Source organism: Mytilus galloprovincialis, chromosome 1 (genome assembly GCF_965363235.1).
Source record: "Mytilus galloprovincialis chromosome 1, xbMytGall1.hap1.1, whole genome shotgun sequence".
NCBI lineage: Eukaryota > Metazoa > Mollusca > Bivalvia > Mytilida > Mytilidae > Mytilus > Mytilus galloprovincialis.
The window spans coordinates 29,080,800-29,104,899 of record NC_134838.1 but is presented as its reverse complement, the minus strand read 5'-3'; the positions used below and the strand labels follow the sequence as shown (position 1 = coordinate 29,104,899).

General features: G+C 31.3%; 2 protein-coding genes across 4 annotated transcripts in view; one reads left to right on the top strand and one right to left on the bottom strand.

Moving 5' to 3' along the window:
* Nucleotides 1-12,074, bottom strand: part of LOC143071129 (uncharacterized) — a 350,370-nt gene extending 338,296 nt beyond the window's left edge. Inside the window, exons 1-2 of the mRNA XM_076245257.1 lie at nt 11,998-12,074; nt 10,161-10,267 (exon numbers count right to left, since the gene is read on the bottom strand). The gene's annotated coding sequence lies outside the window, so the exon portion shown is untranslated. The remainder of the gene's footprint in view (nt 1-10,160; nt 10,268-11,997) is intronic.
* The window catches only part of LOC143071140 (uncharacterized), a 433,270-nt gene that overhangs the window by 266,046 nt on the left and 143,124 nt on the right, over nt 1-24,100 (top strand). The gene's annotated exons all lie outside the window — the stretch shown is intronic.

Below are 24,100 nucleotides of genomic sequence, written 5' to 3'. Positions count from 1 at the left end.
ACGCCTCCGGGTGCGGGAACTTCTCGATACATTGAAGACCTGTTGGTGACCTTCTGCTGTTGTTTTTTTCTATGGTCGGGTTGTTGTCTCTTTGGCATATTCCCCATTTCCATTCTCAATTTTATGTCTATTTAATTGTTTTCGACTCGCTCTGCTCGATCGGAAAAATTGACAAGAATAAAATCCTAAGATTGAACGCGTTCGTTCAACAATCTTATTAAAATTAATATATATATTAATTTTCTCATACACATAAGTATTACGAAATTAGAGATATACATTTTGATAAGTTTAGTTCGTCTAATTTACAAATGTAGTGTTATCTGTAGTAAATTTACTGACTTCTTTAATAAAGGATTTGAATAAGAATGTGTCCATACCACATAAATGCCCCACTCGCACTATCATTTTCCATGTCTAGTGGACCGTGGAATTGAGGGTCAGAACTCTATATTTGGCATTGAAATTAAAAAGATCATATGATATAGAATATGTGTACTGAGTTTCAAAAAAAATATATCTGTACATTAACTTCACTTTCAAGTATAGAGATGTGATTTTTTTTCTGAGACAAGTGCTTGTGACAATCCAAAAGAACTTGCAGTCATTCGATGTTCAGTACTTCAGTACTTTGATTGTTTGAAAACGAGGTAAAAATACCCTGCCACATTCGGTATGTGTTTTTGTTAGACCTTTTTTTCCCTTCTGTTTTGTATCGACCTCATACGTTAAGCCCTTTTCCACTGATTTGTATAGTTTGTTCTTATGCTGTGCTGTAACAAAACTGTCCCGGCTGTTTACAGGCATGTTAAACGTCACAATATATTGCATGTGCCTGCTCCAACTCAGGAGCATGTAGTTCAATGGTTTTCGTTTGTTGATGTCTTTTATATGTGTTTTTCGTAATTCATGTTGTTTTAAAATAGGCTGTTATTTTTCTCAATTGAACTGTTTCATATTTTTCAATTCATTGACTATTGTAGCCGACAATACCGTATGTTTTTTCTCATTGTTGAAGATTACATGGTTGCCTATATATAATTGCTTACATCCACTACATTTGAACTTTGTTGGATTGTTGACTCATTTGCATTAATACCAAATCTCCTTATTAAAAGTTGAGGGGTGTGTGTGTTTCTTTGGAAAATTTCAATGTTTTTCTCCCAGGTCACCCAGTTTGAATAGAATATTTTGACATTTTGCTGTGCTCTTGGATTTGAGTTAAGAGCCAACCAAAGCTCACGGCCTGTTGGTGGGTAGTTGATGACTATATGGTAAGCTCTGGATATGTCTTTTTGAGTATTGTATACGGTGATTTGGTGATGTTTTCATGCCATGCATTGTCCCATTACTTTATATAGACAGCTTATCAGTCAACCTGATCTATCAAGTAGCTCTCCTCGCCTTTTGTATAGTCAGACGAAAAACAAGATATAAACTGACTTAGCTTGGTATATACATGTTTATTTAATATACTCATATAAATATAAAAAAGAAGATGTGGTATGATTGTCAATGAGACAACTCTCCACAAGAGACCAACATAACACAGAAATTATCAACTATAGGTCATCGTACGGCCTTCAACAATGAGCAAAGCCCATACCGCTTAGTCAGATATAAAAGGCCCCGAAATGACAATGTAAAACAATTCAAACAAGAAAACTAACTTTTTTATGCACAAAAATTGAACGAAAAACAAAAATGTAACACATAAACAAACGACAACCACTGAATTACAGGCTCCTGACTTGGGACAGGCACATACATTTTGAATGTGGCAGGGTTAAACATGTTAGCGGGATCCCAAATTCAAGTCAAATTGATATTTTAAAACAACATAAAAGTTAAAAAGTGTAAAAAAAAAATATTTTAATAAATGTTGAAAATATTATTGTGTTTGTGAGTGGAAAACTACTTAAAATTGTAGAAATATTCAAAAGTAGCTCTCGCGTTTTTGTTCTGCGGCTACGTTAACGGAACATCAATCAAGTAATCGATCTTCATGACTATGGCTTCAATATTTAATGGTATAAAATATCATATTCTGCTTGTCGTAGACTCAAAAAGACTTCAAGTTGGAATAGATCTACGAAGACTAAAGAACGTTCATGTGTGGTTTAGCAATTTTACATGCCCACGAAACCGACGTCCAGATATTGTTCGGAAGATGTTTTGAGAAGTTCCGATGCGACCGGACAAGTAAAATTAAACTGTTACAGTATATTACAGAACACAAAACTGGCTATCTTTGCTGTAAATACACGTTAAAAACCTGACATGGTTTACATTAAAGCTAAAAATCCCAATCCCACGGCATCAAATAATTTAAAAAAAACATATGACCTTTAACATTGGAGGTCTAAACTAGCATTGAGCCGTGTCCAGGTCCGAAATAGAAAATAAAGAGATGTGGAGTAAATGTACACGGGACAAAATCGCACACAATATATAGAAAAAATACAAATTATTAATGAACAGGGCTTTTATGCCTGTTCTTCATCTTGAAAGGAGCTGGAGAGTCTTCAACGAGGAACTATACCATTGATCCTCATTATACAAAAGTAACATATTAGGTTAGTGCATCGGACTATACAAAAACATAAGTTCCTGGTTCGATCCCCGTTCCGGTGAGAAAATTTCCAATCCACTATTAATAAATATGTTTAAACTAACAATAGCCACACACTTGACTTTGTGGTTTACATTATTTTTTTCATCATCCTACATATGTCTTTTGATATTGTTCATACATGTAAATACTAAAGGTCTTACACTGTATCTATATATTTTGCTCCGAGACCAGAACATAATAAAATAGATAAATTAAAACTTGCGCTTTAGATTAAGAAAGGGTGTGAAAGATTTTGTATCATTTTTTCCAGTTCTTCTGGAGTCCTTGAGCCCTTCCCTCCCCAACAATATATAGTTTGCTTTATTTGTAAAAGAGGCTAGTTACGCTACAATATTATCATCTTAAGATTAACCTCCCCAAACTTAAAAGTAAAGATCACGCACCCTTATTGTTTAGATTGATAAAGACTTTTGCATCCGTCGACATTATCTTCGATTAAAGTAGTATTGATCTGACAACCGCTGTGCATGTATACTTTAACGACCTTTAAATGAATGACAAATGACAACATTGTCATTTTTTGAATGACAATTAAACTGTGTTGGAAAGATAACATAAATACACTTTCGTTTTTCGTTTTTTTGTTTTTGTGAAATCAAAAATGAAAAATGAAAACACTTTCATTTTTCGATTTTAGTCTTGAGAAATCAAAATTGAAAAATGAAAATACTTTTGTTTTTCGTTTTTTGTTTGTGAAATCAAAAACGAAAAACGAAAACACTTTTGTTTTTCATTTTAATTTTTAAGAAATCAAAAACGAAAAATGAAAACACTATTCGTTTTTCGTTTTGGTTTTTAAGAAATCAAAAACGAAAAATGAAAACACTTTCGTTTTTCATTTTGGTTTTTATGAAATCAAAAACGAAAAATGAAAACACTTTCGTTTTTTGTTTTTTGTTTTTGATATTTCAAAACGAAAAACGAATGGACGCAGATATACACGGACCCAGGGAATCCAGAATTTCGAAAACACGATGTAAATTTCTAACTCAATGATTTGAAAAAAAATATTCAAGTTACAACGTAAGTTCAAACTGAGATATATTCGGCGTGTCTATTACAAGTACTTTAATTAAGTATGGCTCCACCTAAGAATCATGCAGAGGGTGATACAGTGATAGTTAGATACTTTTTAATATTAGAAAATGATTTATTTTTTGATATTAGAAAATCGTTTCCTAATATGTGACCCGCAATGACATTTGCATGCTTATGGAGGTAGAACGTAATTGTTAGAAAAATTATAAACATGATAAATATCGAGATTCAATGATATGGGTATTTGTGAAGAAGAGATAAACACTTTCCTTGACTTCATTTTTCGGACGCCGAACTATACATCATATATAAGTTTTGAAGAAGTTTTACTTTATCGTTTGAGGTGAAAAATATTTGAATCTACATTTTAAATTGATACAAAAAAAAAAAAATTTCGGCCCTATAGATTTCCTTTAAGAAATGAAGTCTGAATATATCCATAATTAATGCACCGTATCAAATGCATTTAAGATAACACCTACTTATAAACTGTTACGCCTCGCAGACTATGTATAAAGACATGCATAATAAATCTAAATTGAAAAAAGGAATTCGTAATGCTTACTTTGACAAATGTTAAACTAACTTCATTTCAACAAGTTTAAATTACATGTTCTAAAATAGAGCTTGCATTGTAGTAAATTTAAGTCTTTAAAATTTTATTCAAATACGCTATTGAACATCACTAAAAGCCAATAAATACAATAATTTTGTGTTTTATAAATAAGGGCATTCAATAAATAAAAGTCGTTATTGAACAGTCCCATTTTCATACCGGTATTCGAATTGACTCGTTTCATTGCTATAACAACACATATATCATAATAACATGACAGAGAGTTTTGTTTCAGAATATTCTAGATAAATATACAAAAATCAAATTTTAGACAATGTACCCTCCTAAGCCTGGAAATGGCTAGTCACATATAGTTAACGGCGTTTTTCTCACAATGACGTTCTACCTCCATAAGCCTTGATATGTCGTGGCTAGTCACATATTAGAAAATCATTTTTTGATATTAAAAAATCATTTTTTAATATTAAAAAATCATTTTCTAATATTAAAAATTGATTTTCTAATATTAAAAAATGATTTTCTAATATTAACAATTGATTTTCTAATATTAAAAAAGAAAAACACTATTTATTAATAATAAAAAATGATTTTCTAATATTAGGAAATGATTTTTTAATATTAGGAAATGATTTTCTAATATTAAAAAAACATTTTCTAATATTAAAAAGTATCTTATTTTTTAATATTAGAAAATGTATTTTTAATATAAGAAAAGTTTTTCTAATATTAGAAAATGATATTTTAATATTAGAAAATGATTTTTTAATATTAGAAAATGATTTTTTAACATTAAACAATAGCTTTTTTTGTCCACTTTGGCTTGCCACATGTATGATCATGTTTAAAATAATTGTAGGAATAAAAATCATAGGAATCAAATGTCTTATTTATAAATGCCTTAATACTCAACAAGCATGTTGAGTCAAAACTTGAAACTGTTAAATTTTGGTTTACGTAAGTAGAGAGTCAGCAGTTATGAATAGATTTGATAAAAAGTAAATCTATTTTTCTATATTTATCTGATTCAAGTTTTCAAAAATAAATTTGACTCTTTAAAGTGTTGTTGTAATATGTCATGTATGTATTAGTATTTTAAGGTCTGCTAATTTTAAGTTTGCATTTATTGACAACCCTGTGTACATGTGTACCGGGATACAGTGATTTTTACCATTTCATGAGACTCTATCCAAAGTTACAAGCACATTGATTCACCTTATACATATATGAAATAGAGTTACAAATGCTATATACATGTATATATATATAATGGTCAAAGTTTCATATCAATGAAATCGAACTGTTTCAGCCTAGTTGTAATCTAATGTACTTTTACATAATGTGTGTATAGAAATCAAAAGGATTAGTGCAGTTGAAAAAAGGCTTTAAAAAATGTGAACAAGAGAACAAAAATGGCACAAGCTTCTAACAGTTATCTATTTGTTATGTCAACTAAGTTGTTTGATATAAGAATATCTTGTAAAAAATATTTTCTATTCGTTAATTACCATCTGTACGATGTATCACTTTCTTCATAATTTAAATTACTGCTCTAGTAAATTTAAATGACACTGGATGATTGGTGGAAGGTACTTTAAAACAGATTGTAATAATTATTCCATGTATTAATAAGATTTTTTAAATTCAGTTAAACAAACAAAATTTAATATAGAATATGGAGTTTAGTATGACTTTCATTATCACTGAACTAGTATATATATATATGTGTTAATACCTTTTCCCAAAACAATTTTTTGTATATATATTGGCTTAATTAGGATGAGGAAAAAAAGTGAAATACAAATGCAATTCCAAGATTCCTAAAAGTGAGTCTGGCAACCGTAATTATAAAGAGTAATATAGTGATCAGTGATGTCCACTTTGATATATAACAAACAATAAACAGCTGCGCCATGAGCGCATGATACGCCCGATGTCTTCTGTGAAAGTCTTATGCAATAATCATCAATAGTTTCTGAGAAAGTTTAAGCAATAACCATTTACTGTTTTTGAGACACGGCGGGACATGTGAAACCCCCCCCCCCCCCAAAAAAAAAACCCTGTTTTTTTTTACAAATATCACTAAAATAAAATTTTGAATCAAACCAAAAAGTATACAGATCTTTAGATTAATATAACAAAGAAGTGTGTACAGTTTCAAGCAATAATCATAAATTGTTTTTGAGATACTGCGCGACATGTAAAAAAAACCTCCCCTTTTTTACAAAATACTCAATAACTAAACTAAAATTTTGAGTCATCACCATAAAGTATACAGATCTTTAGATTAATATAACAAAGAAGTGTGTAAAGTTTTAAGCAATAATCATCAATCGTTTTTGAGATACGGTGACATGTAAAAACCCCTCCCCCTTTTTTACAAAATACTCAATAACTCAGAAATGAAATTTTGAATCATCACCAAAAAGTATACAGATATTAAGATTAATATAACTAAGAAGTGTGTAAAGTTTTTAGCAATAATCAAGAATCGTTTTTGAGATACGGTGCGACATGTGAAAAAAAAACACATCCCTGTTTTAGTTACAAAGTGCCGTGACTCAAAAAGTTTAAATCTTATTTTCACCAAAAAGTATACAGATCATTTGACCATCATAAACAACAACTATATTAAGTTTCATGAAATTTAGATAAGTCGTTCTCAAGTTACGGTGCGACATGTTTACGCCGGACAGACAGACAGACAGACGGACAGACAGACAGACGGACACCGAACATTTGTATACCATAATACGTCCTGTCAAACTTTTGACGGGCGTATAAAAATACAGTAAAAACAATGTATGTATTTCACTTGTTCCCAACTCTGCCATATTAAGAAAAAATAGGTTCACAATGCAAAGGCAACATGACATAGTAATCAAGATATTAAAGATTTCTGAAAGTTTAATGCAATCCAAATCCTGGTCTTTGAAGAGTTGCATATTTCATAATTGAAGATATGCATTCAGGGGTAAATCCGGCCATTTTAAAAAGGGGGGTCCTAACCAAGGTCAAAGGGGGAGTTCTAACTACATGTCCCCATTCAAATGCATTGATCGTCCAAAAAAAGGGGATTCCAACTCTCGGACCTCGCCCCCATGATCCGCGCCTGACATTAGTACATGTACATTGTGTATTGTATCCATAAATCTCCAATTTTCAACTATGTTGCAAGATCATAAAATTTATATCAATTTCATTTTACGGGTAACATAAAAAAAGTTTAATTGGAATTCATAGACGTTTTTTTCACGGCAAAATCAACGTTAAATTTATGATTCCCATTAACGATAAGATACAGCACCAATTAAATGTTACTTGCAGATATCGCAACAAAGTAACATTATACAATAATGCTAGACTTTTCTTTATATAATGGACTGTTTTTTCCTTGCTGTATATTGACCCTCTTTCTGATAATAATTAATAGGACGCAAACATAATTACCTTAATAATAAACAACATCAGGCGATCATTGCAGAGACGACTTTGTTGAGCTTGACTCTCAGACTTTACTAGTATATAATTTATGCAAAATGTTTTAATTAATCTTTATTTCCTATGTTTTGAGTTTTCTTTGTTTAAAAACATATCATTTGACACCACTCTACTATTGTCTTTGATACAGCATCTACATAACTGTTACTGTCGGTGTGATATTGAACACAAGTACTTCGATTAATTAAGCATAACATTCATACTTATATATATACAAAGAATATTGTTAATCTTACAACCTAAACACAAGATGGATTATATTCAATAGAGATAAAAAAAAAAAAAAAGTGTGTCAAATTAAAAAACAAAATACTCCCGTACATGTGCTTGTAAATCTTTTATCAGAAACATTTTGAATTAAAAGCAAACAAATATTTGTGCACAACCAAATATAAGTAAACATAAATGTTTAGAAAGACGACCAATTGTAATATGCTTGAAGTAAAAACTGATAATTTTGTAAGCTGAAATTATATAATGCACTTTGGGTGATTTATGATATAAGCAGTAGCATTTCCATTTGAATTGAAAATTAATTGAAAAACAATATCGGGGGAATTCACTTTGGGGGAGGAGGGGGCTAACTTCCTTTTTTTTGGGGGGACGGGAATGTGCCAAAAATATGGGTCATAATTTTGGGAGATTTTATACAAAAGTGACACTTTTTTTGCAACATCCTACAACATAATACATTTACGTTTGATAACTGTATATTGACTAGCGATATTATGGTCTAAATATTATGTATAAATATGCTGTTCCAAATCTTAAATTATTAATGGAAAATTAATTTTTAAATTAAAATCATGTCATTTGAAAGTTCACCTTTCAAATAAGTTCCTAAATGAACCCAAAATTTGTCTCCTGATAATTTAAAATGGGTATATTTTGGCAAAAATGACACGACCCTACCAAAGATTTATGTAACTTCATTAAGGAATTCGATCATAAATGATACCATGGCTATACGTTAACTGCCCTTCTAAAAGCATAATTGTAATGTTTCCATCATGCACATCAATTATTGACTTTTTCCTACGTAGAATCGATAAATCCAGATGCCAAATTATTATATGAGTATGAAATAGATCAGAGGGTCATACAGCAGATTATGACTCCAAGAAAACAATGTCCTTACCTAATTGTCTTTTAAACTAAATTTAAAAGTAATGATCTTTGAAGTTGTTTACCAAAAACATAACGGTTGTACAAAAGTAACAAAAGTAAAGCAAAAAAGTTTAGTTTTTTAATCAAGTGACAATCAATTTATACAAACGTAAACCTTTGTATTTAAATCCACGATGTTAATGGAATACATTGTCTCTTGAGTTATCGATTTTTTATTGGTCCAAACGGGAGGGCGATATTCAAAAAAATCATCTCCCACTGAGCTATGTGATAGAGTAAATTGTTCACATAAATAAAGGCAACAGTAGTATACCGCTGTTCAAAACTCGTAAATCGATAGACAAAAAACAAAATCGGGGTAACAAACTAAAACTGAGGGAAACGCATTAAATATAAGAGGAGAACAACGACACAACATGTAACACACACAGAAACCGATTAAGCATTAGACAAAATCCGATGAGAATAACAAATATAACATCAAAACCAAATACATGAATTTGGGATAGAAAAGTACCATGACACGTCTTATAGTAATGTGAATTCACACTCAACTATATGAGAAAACAAACGACACAACGGAAACACAACGTTCAAATGTAACACTCACAGAAACGAACTATAATATAACAATGGCCATATTTCTTGGTACAGGACATTTTTAAAGAACAAAATGGTGGGTTGAACCTGGTTTTGTGGCATGCCAAACCTCGCGCTTTAATGGCAATGTTAAATATAAAACAAAAAAATATATAAAAGCTCTCCAGGTTTTGTTTGAAACATCAATTTCAATTTAACCATGGAAATACGGGACCGGTTTTAAAATTGGTCGAAATCGAGGTGCAAAGGGTCAAAGTTAAAACTGTTTGATTTCATCAAAATAATATTTATTACGGTTTTGATATGCTGACTGTAAAAAATTTGTAAATGGGTCCACATTAAGGTCTAAAGGTTCAAAGTTAAATTCAGTTTCATTTAAAAACAAAATCTTGAGGTTCCTAATATGTGACCCGCCATGACATTTGCAGGCTTATGGAGGTAGAACGTCATTGTTAGAAAAATCATAAACATGATAAATATCGAGATTCAATGACATACGTATTTGTGAAGAAGAGATAAACACTTTCATTGGCTTCTTTTTTTGCGGACGCCAAACTGTACATCATATATAAGTTTGAAGAAGTTTTACTTTATCGTTTGAGGTGAAAAATATTTGAATCTACATTTTAAATTGATACAAAAAAAATTTCCAAATCAAAATAATTAAAATGAGAAGATAAATACCTTACAGATTCCTTTACCGTCGATGTTGAAATGTTTAATGTTATAAACAATTTTAGCGTCTTTGACCTCAAATTTCTGCTCTATAGATTTCTTTTCATAAATGAAGTCTGAAATATATCCATAATAAATGCACCGTATCAAATGCATATAAAAGAACACCTACTTATAAACTGTTACGCGTCGCATATTATGTATAGAGACATGCATAATAAATCTAAATTAAAAAAAAAAGGAATTCTTAAAGCTTATTTTGACAAATTTTAAACTAACTTCATTTTAACAAGTTTAAACAAGTGAAACTGTGAGCTACTGCTCACTGATGATACCCCGCCGCAAGTGGATAATTTTAATAATGTAAAAATGTGCAAGTGTTCGGTAAACAGGAAGTTGTTGAGTGATGAATCTGAAAACGCATCACACGGTATAGCTGACTTATATAAACCTTGAAACAAAATTTTAGAAATCCTTGTATTGTAGTTCCTGAGAAAAATGTGACGGAAATTTTCAACTTGGTTATCATGTGTAAAATAATACAAGTGTTCGATAAACAGGAAGTTGTCGAGTGATGAATCTGAAAACGCATCACGCGGTATAGCATACTTATATAAACCTTGAAACAAAATTTCAGAAATCCTTGTATTGTAGTTCCTGAGAAAAATGTGACGGAAATTTTCAACTTGGTTATCATGTGTAAAATAATACAAGTGTTCGGTAAACAGGAAGTTGTCGAGTGATGAATCTGAAAACGCATCACACGGTATAGCTGACTTGTATAAATCCTGAAACCAAATTTCAGAAATCCTTGTATTGTAGTTCCTGAGAAAAATGTGACGGAAATTTTCAACTTGGTTATCATAGTTATCAAAGGTACCAGGATTATAATTTAGTACGCCAGACGCGCGTTTTGTCTAGATAAGACTCATCAGTGACGCTCATATCAAAATATTTATAAAGCCAAACAAGTACGAAGTTGAAGAGCATTGAGGATCCAAAATTCAAAAAAGTTGTGCCAAATACGGCTAAGGTAATCTATTCCTGGGATTATCATGTGTACAATAATACAAGTGTTCGGTAAACAGGAAGTTGTCGAGTGATGAATCTGAAAACGCATCACACGGTATAGCTGACTTGTATAAACCCTGAAACCAAATTTCAGAAATCCTTATATTGTAGTTCCTGAGAAAAATGCGACGAAAAATATTCATGGGACAGACGGACTGACGGACTGACGGAAGGACAGACAGAGGTAAAACAGTATACCCCCTTTTTTCAAAGCGGGGGTATAATTACATGTTCTTCAATAGAGCTACAATCAAACAAAGAATGCTCTGCTCTAAAGTTTTTCTTTCATAAATGAAGTTTGAAATATATCCATAATAAATTCACCGTATCAAATTAATATATGAGAACACCTTCTTATAAACTGTTACGCGTCGCATACTATGTATAGAGACATGCATAATAAATCTAAATTAAAAAAAAAAGGAATTCTTAAAGTGTACTTTGACAAATTTTAAACTAACTTCATTTTAACAAGTTTAAATTACATGTTCTAAAATACAGCTAAGAATTGTTTGCATTGGAGTAAATTTAAGTCTTTGAAATTTTATTCAAATACGCTATTGAACATCACTAAAAGCCAAAAAATACAATAACTTTGTGTTTTATAGATTAGTGCCATCAATAAATAAAAGTCGTCATAAAACAGTCTCATTTTCATACCGGTATTCGAAATGACTCGTTTCATTGCAACAAATATGTCATAATAACATGACAAAGAGTTTTGTTTCGGACTATTCTAGATAAATATACAAAAATCATATTTTAGACAATGTACCCTCCTAAGCCTGGAAATGGCTAGTCATATAGTTTAAAAGGCGTTTTTCTCACATTGACGTTCTACCTCCATAAGCCTGGATATGTCGTGGCTGGTCACATATGGTGAATCGAACCATGTCTTGTATTATTTTGTTTACCTCTTTTCAAATTAATCCATATAAAAGAGATATTTGCTACGAGATATAAAATTAAAAAACATATTGTGATTGGTTCAATCATTAACTTAATTGAAATAGTTAAATTATAATTCTCTTTTTACACCCAGTTATTATTGTATTGCTGTCTAAATAAGCCTAGAAACATCGCTGACTAATCATTCACTTAAAAACGATAAAATATTTATTTTGCCTTCAACATGAAATCAAAGAAACCTGGAAAGGTCCGGTTGCTAAAGGTCGTTATCTATGTGTAAATATGTGTATGTTTTTGTCAGGTTATGTGACTTGCAAAAGACTTCGAAAGTCATTTCGATATTTATTAGATGACGTCTTGACTAAATTACACAAGAAATGCTAATACTTAGTATCGAGTCCATGTATTATTAATTGTTTTTTTTCAGACGTATTGAAATTTTGATACACGTTTGAGTATGTTTTAAATTGAGATTTTTATCAAATAAGTGAAGATAAATTTGACATTTAATGCCAATTTAACGTCAAAAGGGTCAAATTAAGTTTAGTTTTAACTTGAATGAATTTGGGGGATTCTTTGATATGCTAAATCTAACCATATTTTTCGTTTTTGCAGTTTGGACATGGTTTCCCATTTGTAGATAGATGTTTTGTGTTCTGTTAAATTGTTCCTTCTAAAATTGTTCGCGATGATGACTGCTGTACCCATATTTTGACTACTTTATTTATTATGTTTGTTTAGTTCACGCATCAATGTAAAAATAACGGAGTTTGATGAAACTGTCATCAAAGTGAGAGGGTTAGCTCTTTAAAACCAGGTATTATCCACCGTTTTCTACATTTGAAGATGCGTGTACCAAGTCAGGAATATGACAGTTCTTGTCCATTCGTTTTTGATGTGTTTTGTCATTTGATTTTGCTATGTGATTATGGACTTTCCGATTGTATTTTCCTCTGAGTTCAGTATTTTTTCTGATTTTACTTTTTTCCGCGTTGACGTCTAAGGATTTACTTCTTAGCGATTGTTTGATATGCTGAATCTAACCGTGTATTTGGATTTTAATTTGGGGGCACCTTTTTCAAATTGGTTCACTTTAAGGTCCAAAGGGTCAAAATTAAACTGCTCTATTTCAACAAAAATTGAATTATTGGGCTTGTTTGATATGCTGAATCTAACCGTATATTTTGTAAATTAGAGCTTTTAAATTGGTCGACATCAAGGTCAAAAGGGTCAACAATTAAACTTTTATTCAAACAAAAAAATATTTCTTGGGGTTCTTTGATATGCTGAATCTTAACATATTTTGTTTTATTTTGGTGTATTTTTCAAGTTGGTATTTTATCGTTGTCCTACATTAAATATATGTATTATATTGTATATAGTTCAGTGTTTCAACCATGCGTGTAGTAGCCGTATATATTCGTTTGTCCATTATGTTAAAAAAGACTTGCCATAAATAATGAGTCCATTACACTTCAAATAAAATCTGCACAACAATATATCGGTACGTATATTATATTGTATGCAAATTAAAGGAAGCAATCGTTAAAAATATAGTGATTACCATTTACGGAGAATGTCTTACGGAATGCAAAAAACAGTAGAACAACCAGGAGTGCCTGAAAATGATTTTTCGGTGCTCACTGATACGGATCAATAGACGACGTTGTCAACACGTAATGGCGGCCATTATTGACGTTGGATTTGGCATTCCACGCTGAAAAGTTGCATTTATGACATTCTTGGATGCTTAAAATTTATGAACACAACATAAAAGGCAAAGATTTATATCAGATATTTCAGTTATTTATTTTCAAATAAGTCGGATCCAAAGAAACGATTTAAGCGGCAAAAAAAATTTAAGTGTAAAATTATATCAAACGTGAAAATTGAAATCCAATTTTTCATCATTTCCTTTTCATATACTAGTATCAGAGACATATATATTATAAGTCTCTGCTAGTATTGAATCAACTATGTACTGGTGAATAACATTCGGATTTCGGTCTAAGGTATCCGCCCTTGTCTCCAGAAATATTGTACCCGCAAACATTGTCAACATCCGTTTTCAAACTGATCAAAGTGTTCCTCACAATCTCCCTGGAAAATATTCAAGCTATCACTTCTTGCTCAGATAATAGAACATTATAAACCTCTTACTGCAAATACGGACCAAAATGAATCAAATTTGAAAGCACGTATGATCACGTTCAATAATGCCGATTGCAATTCTCTACAAAGGGGGTAATTTTCTCCAAAATATAGGCTACTGACCAAGGCTACACGAATTTTTATGAACGTCTCGGGTTTAACTCAAAAGTCCATGTACTGAATCATTGGAATGTAAGACATATTCACTTTAACTGTTAGCTATTTTATACCTGGTAAAATATTCAAGCTATCACTTCTTGCTCAGATAATAGAACATTATAAACCTCTTACTGCAAATACGGACCAAAATGAATCAAATTTGAAAGCACGTATGATCACGTTCAATAATGCCGATTGTAATTCTCTAAAAAGGGGGGTAATTTTCTCCAAAATATAGGCTACTGACCAAGGCTACACGAATTTTTATGAACGTCTCGGGTTTAACTCAAAAGTCCATGTACTGAATCATTGGAATGTAAGACATATTCACTTTAACTGTTAGCTATTTTATACCTGGTAAAATATTTCATTTCGAAAAAAATTATTGTGACACTAATTTCATATACACCAACTTTTCATATTCATAAAAATCAAATCTTTCATGAACATAAAATACAAAGGGAAAGTGATCACAGTCACTTGTTTTACTATCCATACTCCTCTTTGGGTACACATTTGGTATGGACACATTTCTCACAGCCAGTGCACTGAATTGCGTCAATGACACAATCATCAGTACATTCAGTACATTTTATACACGGATAATTCATTTCCTCTGACATTTTGGAAAAATAAGCACCAAAATTGTAAATTACTTTTTATATGCAAATGTTACTAAAATAATACCTAGCCGTTGTCTTCATATTTCTTTGATGAACAAAATTTGAGAAAATTGAAATATTTGTACTATGTATTAAAGCAACACCAAGCTCTAGTTTAAACGGAGATATTTGGAGAAAATTGTACAGTAATAACAGCATTTAATAATATCATAGGAAAACAATAAAATTACCAAGATTTTGGAAACATGCTATTTTAGTTAAAAACTTGGATGAATCATAATTCATTTCATTTCATTAACAACAACTATATTTATTAACAACAATCAGTTTTTATATGAATGTAAAATAAAGGAAATTATTTGGCAAGCTTAAATACACCAATGAAGTTATGATAAATGTATAACTGTTTATAATTTCATTTTGTTTTAATAGAATCTATTCTTTCAGTACATTTGATACTTTTCTATTCTTCCAGTTCTTTTAATATTTTGATTTTCTTAAATTGTCTACCTTTAGAATGTCCGCCATATTGTGTCCAACAAGGATTTTGCATACAAGACATACAAATCGAATTTTTGAAATGAAATTGCATTTTTATTGAATAAAAACGAGTAATATCTCTAATTAGTATTCTTTCATATTGTCAAAAGTTGTAAACCACTATAAAAAGTATCATAACACCATAAAAAATCTTTTTCTCGGGATATATCATCTTGTTTTGGGGATATTACGTTCTTTTCGTATTTTTCGGGAAATCGTGGTACCGCAAAAATAATCCCAAGCAATTTTGTATATAAAAAAAATGTAGATCCGTGCAACCGTTCATGTCAATTGTGAACTGACCAAATATTTTTTATATAACGACCAGTCCACTGATATTGACATTGTCAGAGAGTACACATCAAAAGAAAAATGCACAAATCACCGACAAATATGTTAAGAGGCAATGTCAGAGAAAACCAGGCAGAACTTGAAAATCTTGTTCAACAACATTTTTTTGAAAAATGTCTAATTGCATTGTTTGTATTCTATTTTGCACGGAAAAGTCCATATAGGCAGTCAAATCGGGTTATTAGTGGTAAAAAAATGATTTTGACTTTTGAGCAAATTTGACTGCTTATATAGCAAATTGCCGGTGTCATTTTCTCAAAAAAAATCAAAACATCAGAGAAAAAACAATATATATTTTAAAAGGTGATGGTGAAAACATTATAAAATGATAATAAAATCTCTGGTATCTGTTTATACTTTAATGGTCTAATGCAGTAAAAATGTCGGGACACAGTAGTGTATTATCCATGTTTTGGTAATTAGACATACTAATATTGATACTCTTCACTGTGAAGACAACTATAGTCTGTGAAGTTGGAATAACCTCGACATGTAAAATGCACTTCTGCTATGTATTATTTACTTTTTAACTATATATTTTTATACAAATCTATTCATTTTGATATGATATAACATAAGTATGCCATTTTGTGCTGTTGGGGAACTTATTTCCTCACCAGAAGAATGTAGCCGGTCTAAAGGTGATTATCAAATTTTGGAAACTCTGACAAACTCTGTGAAGAATCATTTACAAAAGTTTAACATTACTGGTGTAATAGAAAATGAGGGGAGACTGATAGCCATACGAGCGGGAATTTTTAACAAACCATGGAAACATTTAACTGTCTGTTCTCATCATACAACCGCACTTGGTGTTGCATGGACGCCAACAGAAAGATCCAAATGTCACTATCCTGGACATCAGGGTAAAGGCAAACCAGAGAGGAAATTGACTTTGAAGCAGGCAGAAGAAATTCAAGAATGTGGTTCGGGAGAGTGATACCAGTGGGAACAGGTAATAGAACTTATTATGAAGCTTTAAATGGAGCTGTACTTTTACATACTGAGAATGAAAAAATAAAGAAGTTTGAAATTATTTACTGAATAAATTTGTCCAATTATCAAGCGAACAAAGCTTCTTATAGCGTCTCATTAAGTAAGATGTAAAGAACTTTCCACGCTAAACTTGATAAAATTCTTCCCTTTATAGACAATGCCCATACTCACCCATAGGCAAATATGATTGTAGGTGTAGAATGGAATAAAATAGAATAGAATATTTTTTATTTACCAAATTAATAGGGCCCCAGGAGGGCATATCATACATTTGTACAGACAATATTATTATAAACAATAACATATGCAATACACACACAATAATCAGTATAATGTAAGGAATCAGGGTAGTGAAAGATAAATATACTTGTTTATTTTTTATTTCAATGAAATATAGAAAGGACAAGGTATGATAAGGGCCGTTTCTGGCCCCCCTTTTTCCAGAATTTTTAAACTTTGAAGTTGAAACCCATCACGCCTGTGTAATGAACTACAATATCTGCTCGTCCATGTAGAACCTTATTTTTAGGTGTTATGTACTCAAATATGTTCAAACTTGTATCTTGAAAAGGCTTAAACGGCGAAAAATGTAAAAATTCTACAATTTCGTCATGTTCGGAGACAAAATTTGACATCAGCGCCAACGTAGACCATCTTGAAATTTTCAATCATCAACTGTACTCTTGTGTATCTTTCACATTATAAAATATCATGGTGGTCTACGTTGGCGCTCATGTCTAAAAATTTGAAAAATAATCCGATTGTTTACAATTTTGACAAGTCATTATCATAATACGTCAAAGAGAACGGCACGGGTACGAAATTATTCCGGGATCCATAATTGATCAGAATATCACGTACGGATAGTTTTACGTCGTATCCAGTCATCAAGGCATGTCACTCTCTTAAAAAAATATGTTGTACGTGAAATTAGACCCATATAAATCAAAATAGTCTAACACTGCAGCCAAATACAGAGTAGTGTCCCTTGAAATATGGTGAATTAATTTTTAATAATTTTTATTTTCAAATATTCAACGAAATCTTACAAATGAATTTTATAGTAAATTCACAATATATTCAAACTCTTTTTATAGTTCTGGTGAAAATCGTTTCATCAAAACTTATATATTTTGCACTTTGAAGTTTTCTATTTAACCATCTACAGAAAAATAGATTTATGTATCATATCTATTTCGTTCATATCTCTGTGGTGATCTGTAAAATGTGCAATATATCTAACATAAAAATATGTGCATTGTGCATTAAAAAGTAGTTATTGGAACAGAGAAGTAAGAATATTACAATGATTTGTTGATAGACGTCACAAAACTCTTTTAACAGTACTAAACTAATACATTATGCATCAGTGCAGTCAGTATTGAATCCAAAGTATGAAATGTAATTATAAACATAATTCCATGTAAAGAGCAGTTGATACTGAAATTAAGTTAACTACACTTATACTATACTGTTAATTATGTATTTCCAGCCTTTTTATATATCGGTACATTAATGATTTTTCTTATATATGTGTCAGAGCACTCTTTTGACAAGCTGTAATCATAAAATAAAAGTACACATGTAGCATTCAATTGACTCAGATCCTATTTGGATTTTCAAATAAAACATGCTATATCGAAATTACTTTTAACATATTGTTTTTAATATACTTTTAAATGTATAGCACGTTCGTTAAATTAAATTTAGATCTGTCCGTACGTCAATCCATTCATCCGTTCGTTTGTTTCTGTCCGGACATGTACGTCTAGCTATCTCCTTCAGTTTTTGACCTAAAAAGTTTTTTATTTATAATAGAGGTGTGTATGTCTACAGGGTTTTGATTTTTTTTAATAAAATTTTCTTTAAATGTCCGGTATTTTGACACATTAACTTTTTGGTACAAGCTATATATATATAAAGAGTCTGTTATTCTCCTACAGTTTTTGAGATACAGCTTTAATACCTATTAGGTTTATTGTACACATAATTAAAGCATGCATTGCCACCGGATTTTTGTTATTCTTCGAATATTCTAAAAATGTCAGGCTTTTGGGCTTGGTCAATATTTCTTGCTACTTTAGACACAATTAGGGTAGTTGTTGAATATTCACCAAAAACGGTAGTTGAACTTCTTTTCCCTCTCACATGCTATATATATTATTGAAGGCACAAATTGCACTACTAGTTCTACAGTTTAATGTCCCTAATGCAATAAAGAAAATTTTGTTTAGTCATTTCAAATATTTATTCAATACCGGAAAAGTTGAACACGGTGACTACTACAGCCGATATCATTGAGTGTGAAGTCAAAAGTAATATCTTCTTCTTTTTTTGCTTGTCAGATCAACCACAAAGTCATTGTTAGGTTAGGTTAACTACCCTCCTTTAAGAATATATAAGCAAGCTTACCAAAGACTTTACCTTTGGCTACACACTCAGTGAAATCGGCTGTAAATCTGAAAATTGAAACATTTTGACTGGACATTCAGAATGAAAATAATAATAAATCAACATTGAAAGGAGAAATTAAGGTTGAAAACGAGTGCACCCGCACGAGCGGGGATCGAACTCACAACTTCAGTGTTGACTGGCTAGTGATTACAGAAATAACTTCTTAGACCACTCGGCCACCGATACCCTTTAATGAAGTATGTCTATGTTTCTAATCAAATTCAAATGTTTTAGGGTTTCATGAAATACTACTTACCAATAACTGTTGCATTAAAAAACCAGCATAACATTTTGGATAAGATAAGCGGATGTGGTATGATTGCACATGATTCTATACACCGGCGATCAATGTGCTTATTTCAGGATATATATTGTAGAAATAATATATTTGTACTGAAGCTTGAAGATGTTCATGCCTCTTTCGTCTACATATTTTCATGAGTTTTTAACGTCTTAAATCCTGACCTCATCGAAAACTTTGAACTTTGTTTTCAGCATTTCTTTCTTTAAAATATTGTGTTAAGTGTTAAAAAGTTCACAAAGTACGATTTTTGAAGTGACAAACAATGGCATTGTACAGGCTATGCATATTTGCTATACATACTGTATACATCTGGTACTGAATCTTCAATAGCAGTTTTAATCCATCTGAGTTGTTTAATGTACTGGTAATCATCATGTAAATGTGAAATGCTATATTCATAACTTCCACTATTATTTATGGATTAAATAAGTGTGCCACTTCTTGTATAACTTAAAGTTGTTTATGTCCCGTTTATGGGCATTGTGTTTTCTGGTCTGTGTGTTCGTCTGTTCGTTCGTCCGTTAATCCGTACGTCCGTCCTTCCGTCCGTTCGTCCATCTGTCGCGCTTCATGTTAAAGTTTTTGATCGAGGTATGTTGGGATGAAGTTGAAGTCCAATCAACTTGAAACTTAGTACACATGATCCCTATGATATGTTCTTTCTAATTTTAATGCCAAATTAGAGATGCTGCCCAATTTTCATGGTATACTATACTGGGGACACATTCTTGTTTATTTCACCTATTAACTTGTTAATGTTTATACTTACTAATTATCATGTGACAATATAATTTGTATTTATGCTTTTTTTTTTTTTATTAAACCGACCAATTCCTTGATAGCTATCTTTTATTTAATACTAAAATTGAGAATGAAATGGGGAATGTGTTAAAGAGAAACAACCCGACAATAGAGCAGACAACAACTGAAGGCCACCAATGGCTCTTCAATGCCGCGAGAAACTTCCACACCCTGAGACATCTTTCAGCTGGCCCCTAAACAAATATGTATACGAGTTCAGTAATATTTGGCGTCATACTAAACTCCGAATTATACACAAGAAACTAAAATTAAAAATCATACAACACTAACAAAGGTCAGAGGCTCCTGACTTAAATGCGGCTGGGTTAAACAATTTTTTTGAGATCTCAACCCTGTTTCTGGTAACAGCATATGATTTAATATTTACTTCATCAAGATATAATAATGATACCAAACAAACCTACTTCGGTATACAAAGAAAACCAAAACATTATTTAATCGTTGCTAAGCACTATATTGGCTGCTAATCTTTTTATCAGCATGATATACAATTGACTTACTTTCATTTCTTACTGCTAGTCTTGCATGTATTAACCAATCTAACCTGGTTTTACTCTAATTTGTACAATGAAAAATCAAAAGGGTTTTTCTGTAGTTCAATTTGATTTCTATCTTTTTCGGCTGTTGCTAAGCAACTTTTAGGTTGCTATGGTCAATTTCATTTTCTTGTAAAAATAATGACTCAGACATGTCAGACATCATATATATGAAAGAAATGAAAGAAAAATTATTTACGGTAGCTAAATCTTTAAATATTGCCATATTCATACCTCATATGGCCGAAATTACAAATTTTTGAACCGTTGCTAGGTAAAATTTTTGTTGCTAGGTTGTTGCTAAGCATTTTTTTAAACTGAAATTGAAGTGACCTTACATTTGCAAACTCAAGTTATTGTTAAACAAACAATACTATTTTGAATTATGCTAATATGTAATGAGAAAGCAATGCATATGTGATAATTTGGCTATTTATTAAAACCGTTGCTAGGCAACCTTCCTTTCACCGGAACATAAAAAAATCATAGTTTTGAATAGTTTCTATACTAAGGCTATCAATGATATATATATATAAACTTATTTGGGAAGGGGGCAAAAAACGCCTCTTATCATACCTTGTCCTTTTTCAATGTCCATGTTTTCTAACTGGCAATGATTGGCTGTAAGATTGAGTTGCAATGGGAATTCTATAAGCCAGTCTGCTATAGCCAAATTTTTATCTGCCCTTAATGCTTAGCATGTACTGTATCAGGCTTATTTATTCAAAATAAAGCAACATAAAATCTTTTTCTTTGGTGTAAGTAATCATGGTAATATTTAAAACAAAAATCTTTAAATTGTTATATATAACAGTATAATTGATCAAAACTCAATATTTTTATTCTCAGTACATGTATAAAACATGGGAAATGTAATAATATTGCCTAATGAGACACCTACAATGAAGACTAACAGTGGAGGATCCAGAAATTTTCATAAGTGGGGGCCCACTGACTGACCTAAGACGGGGCCTGGTCCAGTCACGCTTCAGTGATTCCCTATATAATGATAAGCAACAACTTTTTTTTCCAAAAAGGGCCCCCCCTAAATCTGCCTCTGATTAAATGATGTGAAATTAAGCAAATACATGTTGGTCACTGTATGGCCTTTTATAATAATGAGAAAAACCCATACTGTTAGTGTATTGTAAGTTATAAAAAACATGACATGTGTAGATATGAAATAAAACGAGAAAACTAACTGCCTGCTTAATTTTGTATATATGATTGTTCCAGGAAATTTAATCTATAAAAAAGGAAAAGGTGCAACCACAATAAAAAAAAAAAACTCCACTTTAATACAATTACAGAAAAAATAATGAAAAACAATTAAACAACACAAACTTCTATATACATGTAAGCCTGAAAGTAAGACAATGTGCTCCTTAGCAATCTAAATTCCTACCGCCTACATTTTTATTGTACTCTGACTAGTAGTCTACATTACAAATTAAACATGGCAAGTAAAACTTGTCAATCTGACATTTTTTAGGGGAGTAGTAAAGTGATTGACATTATAGAAAATACAGTTTTTGTAACTGATTAAACTCAAATGATTTATTTGTTGGTGACATCAACATATATATTTAAAATTTAGTATTAGTAATTTAATTCATTTTAATTATTTATGATTTTTTTCCACAGGAATTTGCCAGACATGTAGAAAAAAGCATACAGAGAGGACAACAGTTGATGAAATTCAAGATCCAGGTACAATACAAATGGTTTATAACTTGCTGTCAGTTTATTTGTTTTTATAAATTATATATCATGCTCATAACATGTACCCAGTTAACTTTGTTTTTTAAAAGTGAGATATACAAGCACATTTGTGTGTAAATAATATTGTATATCATATATACCATAAATATCCAGAAACAGTAAAATATTATAAAATTATAAATGGAAATGAGGAATGTGTCAAAGAGACAACAACCGGACCATAGAAAAAAACAACAGCAGAAGGTCACCAACAGGTCTTCAATGTAGCGAGAAATTCCCGCACCCCCGGAGGCGTCCTTCAGCTGGCCCCATAACAAATATATACTAGTTCAGTGATAATGAACGCCATACTAATTTCCAAATTGTACACAAGAAACTAAAATAAAAATAATACAAGACTATCAAAGGCCAGAGGCTCCTGACTTGGGACAGGCGCAAAATATGGATATGCATGTTACATTGCTTTTATCATGATTATTGTGTTTTTCTCCCACTATTTGAATTTTGAAGCCTTTATTATACAAGTAACAAAAACCTCAACTTTTCATAAAGTTGAGAATAGCTGCAGCTGTATCCATTTCATTATACAGTGCATATACAATGTACTCCCTTTAGAATCTTATGCTCAGTAGTGGATATTTTACACTGGACCGGCATTAAAAAACCTAGTGAATTTTTGGTGGTGGATAAAAATAAGGAATTTTCATCCTCTGGATAAAGTGCACTGGTGGAATCAAACCACTGTTACTAGAAAGCCTTCAAGCATAACCTGAAAACAACTAGAAAAATATATATTTAAAGTAACACATGTACATGTAATGCTATCCATAAGAAATTACTGTAAACTTTGAAGAAAATAACTATAACAGCAGGTTTCTTTTTTTCATTTCACAATTTTCATGTTCATATAGTAATAGAAATAATGTATTTTACAAACTATTCTCTTTTCATATACAGATGCACAGAATTTTGTTTTGGATGCCAACACTTCCACAGTTGATGACCAACCTGTAACATACAAGGCATTTAATGGTTTGTATTGTACATGCATTTAATGATCATCTTACAAGACAGCTGCTATACAGAAATAAGGAAATTTGGGTTATTTGCTATCATCACTATAAAAAATAAGATGTGGTATGATTGCCAACTCTCAACAAGATACAAGAAACAGCTACAGGTCACCATATAGCCTTCAACAATGAGCAAAGCCCATATCACATAGTCAGCTATAAAAGGTCCCGAAACAACAACTGTAAAACAATTCAAACGAGAAAACTAAGGACATAATTTATGTACCAAAAGATGAAT